We start from the raw sequence: 6,976 nt of genomic DNA, 5'->3' as shown, positions 1-6,976 counted from the left end.
ATATATATATATATATATATATATATATACATATATATATGCATACATACGTGTGTGTGCAATGGAGTTGCGAGTGAAGTAATTGTATATATTTTACAGCTATTTTCCCTCGCTGAATGTTGAGTTGTCTTGATTACTTTAGTTGACATTAAAAACCCGACCTGGTCTCTGACATTCAGCTAATGAAATGAAAGGGAAACGGAAGAAGTGAATATGTTACATGTAAATCACGAATGCATGTGATCATAGCGTCAGAGATAATTGGAAATCTCTACATTTCAATCGTAGCGCCATCTCTCTTCCTAAAAGCCTATACTTAAATACATAGGTAAATCGCAAGAACCTTTCATGTAAACATACAATTTAGAATGAGATACCTTAATTATTATAGGTGGTGAATACGTTCAAGTTACAAATAAGGCAGTTAATGCCTTTAAGCATATAATCTAAAGAATATCTGAAGAATTTCCTTGAGGAAATTTGATACATAACAAATCAATTCCTTCGTGGTTATTGTGGATAATTCATGATAAATTTCAAAATAGAGCATTGCAACCAAAAGCTGTTAATCCTTAAAAGGCCAGACTTTGTATTTCCAAACATAACATTACTATTTGATATTTCATAGTATCTCATGTTATATTAACTTACTATCAGTTCTCTTACTCTTCTGATCTCTTTTATTATTCACTTTCGGTTGAGCAAATGTATTATATCGTAGTAATGCAGTTGAGTGAAGCAAATGAACAACAAAGACTGAGGTTCTTTTAGCTTTTCATTGGATATGAAAGTATAAGATGACGAAGAGGACGAGTTGGAGGTAGGGAAGCAATTTTATAGTACTTAAGAATCTCCATGATATCCTTCCCATCAACAATGTGCTGGAAATAGAAAATGAATTACTGAAATAGTAAGGCACTTGTTTAAGGACTATTCAAATTATTGATTTCTGGCAGTATACATCACAATCACGTGCATGTAAATGTCATGATATACTTTCTTCATACTGACATAAAGGACGCGACATAAGAGTGTTGTATTGATTATGGTTGTCCTAAAATTAATAAGAGTATAAGTGGTTTTAGAAATGGTTGTCACTTGTTCTTGGAACCGAGTTCATGGTGAAATAGCATGTACAATGCTGTTGGTTAAATATTGTACGTTTCGTTTATATTTCAAGTAACCACAAGAAGCGCAAACTTAGGAACCATATTCGGTGTCTCGCTGAATCTATTTCACATTAGCTTCACGCTTAATATTGTTCTGTAAGATTGTAAATAATAAAGAATAAATTACTGTCTTTATAGCATTCAAGTTTCGCATCCATGTAATTAATCCATATTAACACTTTCTTAGAAATAAAGGAAGACTTAAAAAAAAAAAAAAATTTGTGCTATGATTAACGCTAGAATATTCTAGGATTTATTGCTGCGGAATTATGTATATATTTCCTAATCAATATGTTTCTTTCCTTCTCCCACTTATGAGCTTGTTCCTTCTGTCTCTATCGCTAATCTTATTTCTCAGCGTCTGCATCAATGAAAGAAAGTATTGATTATAAATCTTTTGAAATGACTTCCAACGCAATTATTAAATAGTATTTGCCATTCTGTAACATTCAGGTCAGTATTAATACTCAATTTCGAATTGTTCCCAATTACAGTCTCATATTGGACGTTCCTGAAGCATGTTAGGCTGATAGATGCATATTATATTTGAGTTAGGCGGGTAATATCACATCTGCCTTCTCACACTACGTATGGGAAGTCACTGATTATAAAATATAGACCAACTTTACAGTGTATAAAAGAGGTAGTCTATTCGAAAACCGTAATTTCCATGTGTTTGCCTTCCTATTATCTGTATATCTACATATTTTTAAACCTCCACTGTTGCGAACATGTTTCGAATTTCGTTCCCGAACTCTTTACAGCTCTAAACCTATCTTATTCTATGCAAATTTACCATGAATATTATCAAAGTACACTAAAAGCAACGATGATTTTAAAGAAGATTTGCATCTTTTTCGGTTATAATAACACGGATTACCAACAATAAATACAGATAGTAGTGTTTAATTCCATCCAAACGTGATTTTTTTCTTCTTGTTTTACCTTGTCTGAAAAACATTCAAAGGAAAGCAGTAATAATCGCCAAGAAAAGCCATAGATGCATAAGATAACTTACTAAAAAGTATGAAAGTATATAATCATGTGATTGTATCCCCTCTTTATTGCTTATTCATCTCTCTGTCATAATATGAAGAAATGTAGTTTTAGTTATGCTTTGATCTCTTTTGTACTTGGCGAGAAATTATAAACAGATGGGTTTGACATATTTACTAGATAACTATGCTGGGATGTCAGCTTTGCTATTATATATTCGCAGTGACGCGCTTGCTTTACTACGTTGCTTTGTATAATAACCTCGTTTTTGCATGTTATCCCTTGTTGATGATGTGCTTGATGTTGGTTCGGTTGTTGTTGCTGTTGGTAGTGGTGTTTGTTGTGGCGGTGGTGGTGTTGGATCGTGGAAATGGTGTTGTTGTTTCTGGTATTTGTATAGGTGGTAATGTTCGGTTCTGCTGATGTTATTTTTATTGATACCATTGTTTTTGTTTTGTTTTGTTTTCTTTTCCGTGTATGCGTGTGTGTGTGTGTGTGTGTGTGTGTGTGTGTGTGTGTGTGTGTGTGTGTGTGTGTGTCCGACTAGGTGTATGCGAAAGTGTGTTCGTCACTATCATTATTTGTTTGCTTGTGTCTTGTTGAATGTAGCTTTGTGTTAGTACAGTTGGAAAATTAGAGACGTTAGATGTAGGGGTACTACTACTACTACTACTACTACTACTACTACTACTACTACTACTACTAATGGTGATGATGATGATGAGGATGATGAGGACGATGATGATAAAATAATAATAATAATAATAATAATAATAATAATAATAATAATAATAATAAGAAGAAGAAGAAGAAGAAGAAGAAGAAGAAGAAGAAGAAGAAGAAGAAGAAGAAGAAGAAGAAGAAGAAGAAATAAAACTGTTGAACACTGAGAAAGTAGTTGGGAAAAATATAGTAAGTAAAAAAACAAGGAATATGAAGATTATTTGCTAAGGAATTGTCGTTCTCTATGGAAATTTTGCAGCAGAATATTTAGATAAGTATGAAATAAAAGGGAAATATGATTGGTCAGAAAAAAACAAGCAAACTAAAAGAAAAAAAACAACGAATCAGACAAAATCAGCAAAGAGCCAAATAAAAGCAGCACTCAATGGCAGGTCCAAAAATAAACAAAAACATACATGTTCATGTACATAAAAAGATACAAGCTCAAATACGATTACTCAGAGATCTGACCAGCGTTCGCAAAGATGCTGGAGAAATATGAACGGATGGAGAAAAATTACGATGTTTGGTATGTATACACACACACACACACACATATATATATATATATATGTATGTATTATATGCCTATGTATGTATAGGAATACACACACATGTATAGGAATACACACACATGTATAGATATATACATATACATATACATATGTATACATGGATATACGTATGTACAAATATTAGAATTTGGTATTGGCCTTAGGCAAAAGTATGCCAACTCCTGCAAGTGCCTTTGTATAGATTACATCTGTCCAAGAATTTTGCTTAGTACGAAATTCTACCCAACCTGATAGAAAATGAGCAGAAAGGTAAGCTGGTCACTATTGAGGATTTATCTTGGGACAAAAGGGCACTCATACATACAGATGCATGCATATAGCAACACACACACGCACACAGATATATAATATGAAACCACTTGCTTTTCAATGCTCAATCAAAAGAATTATGAACATATACAATGTTGATGTGAATGTGTTCAAAGAGGAATTGGACAATCTCCTAACCACGATGCATGACGAGGCAACGGACCGACATGAATTAGAGACGAATGCAGCAGTGTCAAAAGTGACAATAGTCAGTAAAAAAAAGGGGGATGTAGGTGTGGTGAAAATAAATACAATTATCACGTAGAGGTCATCCAATTACGATGGCTGTGGAAAGGAGAGAACTCACGGTGGTGCTCCAACATGACACCTGGTGTACGGATGAATCGCATGGAAGACTGACAGAATAAAAGAATATATGTATGTATGTGTGTGTTTGTGTGTGTGTATGTGTAAGATAGAATCTCAGCTATACGTTACCTGAGTGAAAATGTCTTTAGATATGCTTGTCAAATGAGGATATTTTTCCCCAAGAATATTTTATCTGCTCTTATGACCAGAGAAAACTGTGATCGACATATATAAGGTTTATCATTACATCCTCAAAGACATATTACTGAGGTTGAATATAATGATTAGACGTACATTTGTAGACTCAAGGCGTGGCTCTGTTGTAGGACGTTTCTTTCGCAACCACATGATTTCGGGTTCAGCTTCAAGGAGTGGTAACGTAGGAAGTGTTTTCTATGTATAGCCCGAGGACAACCAACGCTATGTGAACAGATTTGGTAGACAGAAATTACAAGTATCCATTTGTCTGTGCGTGTGCTTGTATGTGTGTTTGTGTGTGTGTATGCATACATAAACAAACACACGCACATATAATTGAAAGATAAAAGAAAAGATACATTAGATATCATCTAAATGCATAATGATGATCAAAGAAGAAATGTTAATGAGGATTTACAAAAAAAAACAAAATACGGAGACGGGTGTGTAAACAACAGACAGATGTATTAGTTTAACGCTCGGGAAGTGAGAAAGTCTTTTACGTTTCGAGCCTACGCTCTTCGACAGAAATGAACGGAGAAATAAACTGTAAGAGTAAATAAAAGTTTTAATGGCTAATATATATGTGTGTAGGAAAAAAACGTTTTTCATAGATATCTAAGTTACAATATCTAAACTTGAGGATTTTCAGAAGAAATCAATCACCTGACATTCGCTATTACGATGTATAAATTTATTCTCAAGTTCAGAATATGACATTGTTTTCCTTATCTACAATGCAGTAATGGTGTTTTCTACTCTCATTTTTGTCATAAACCACCATCTCCGTTCGAGGAGAACTTCAAGTATTTAAAATTAAACGGGAAGACACACACACATAGAAAGTCATGTATACATACATATTTTCATGAATACATACGCAAACATGTATGTGTGTGCGTGCACTATATATATAAAATGGATCAACAGATATGTGGTATAATATATATAAAGTTTTACGGAGGAATATGTTGGATAAATATAATTTAGAAATAACTAGATCGCTATGTTCAGATAAATCGATAATCGTATTTAAAATGCTAACAGGAAAAAAAATATTGTCAATCATAGATATTAGAAAATGAAGCTGAGAAATTATACAGGTTGTTAGGTAGTCGGGCATTATAATATCATCATATATAAATACATAAATGAATAAATATAACAAAATACATTACATCCAATTATACTGTGGTGTGAAAACATTCTTATATTAATATTATATGTACATATATTTGATTCCATTTATTCATTTGGAAAAAAACAAAAAAGTCGGATAAGCAACTGCGATATGTTATTGCGACAACGTTTCTTTATACGCGTTCACTAATCACTGTTATATATATTGTTCTACAATAAAAACGAAGTCAAATATAAAATTTAAGAAACATGATTTAGAATAGGAAAATCACAACGTGAAGAAACTAAAATAGAATCAAATAACATTTATAATCAAAATAGATAAAGGTGTTAGATATTTTCTTTATTCTGTAACTTAACATACGGAATAAAATTTCTTAGAATTTCCTTGAAGTTTAGAGCTGAAATTTCAATTCGAATTTTACATAAATGTAACCAAATTTCTTCCAAATAAGATTGAAATGAATATAAACATTCGAACATAATATAAATAATATTTCTTCACTATGTTGGCTTTTTTTTTTCATCCGGTAATCTGAAATGAAATACGTACATGTATGTATGTATGTATGTATGTATGTATGTATGTATGTATGTATGTATGTATGGAGGTATGTATGTACGTACGTATGGATTATATGTAGGCATGCATGTATGTATGTATACATACGTACATATAGGTATACATATATATGCCTATAGAAACATATAAATATATGCAAGTATATATATGTGTGCGTGTGTGTGTGTGTATGTATACACGTATGTATGTATAGACACGCACACGTAGAAAGAGAGAGAGAGAGAGAGAGAGAGAGAGATAGAGAGAGAGGGAGAGAGGGAGAGAGAGAGAGAGCTAGATGTGTGGGTAGAAGTACGTATATCTAAATATATAACTGTATATATCTTATGTGGGTGGGAAAGTGTATGTATGTTTCGTGTCAGAGTGTGTGTGCATGTGTGTGTGTGCGCATGTGTATATATGTGTGTATGTGTGTATATGTGTGTATGTCAGTGCCTGTATAAGTCGGTATAGGTGTAGATGTAGATATGTTTCTGTACATATACTTATGCCAAAGATTTAATCAGAGCGTATAAGAAAGTTTCAATCCAATTCGAATGTGTTTAGATTAATTTTAAAATGCCATTGAATAGCCTGTTTGACTGTTGAAAATGATCAAAGTTGGATGTATCTAATTTCTCTAAGCAAAGCAAAGAATCAATGAATTCTAAATTACACTCTTATAATTGAATTCAACTGTATATATCCTCCCCTTCCGCCTCCTATCCTCTGTCTGCGCCTTCCCCATCTCCTCCACTCCACGGCCTCTTCCACACTTCCGCCTCCTCTTCCTTCCCCTTCCTTCATCGTCACAGCTAGCACATCCTACGCTCCCTCCATCTCTTCCTCTTCCTCCTCTTTCTTTTTCCCTTCATCCTCCTCCTCCACCTCCTCCTCTACTTCCTCCTCCACGTCCTCCTCCTGGTTCTCATATTTTTTTTCTTTTTCTGATTATTATCCATAATATTGTTAGTATATATATATATATGTATATA

The sequence above is a fragment of the Octopus bimaculoides genome, chromosome 13 (assembly GCF_001194135.2).
Source record: "Octopus bimaculoides isolate UCB-OBI-ISO-001 chromosome 13, ASM119413v2, whole genome shotgun sequence".
Lineage (NCBI taxonomy): Eukaryota > Metazoa > Mollusca > Cephalopoda > Octopoda > Octopodidae > Octopus > Octopus bimaculoides.
Note: the sequence above shows the minus strand (reverse complement) of the source record.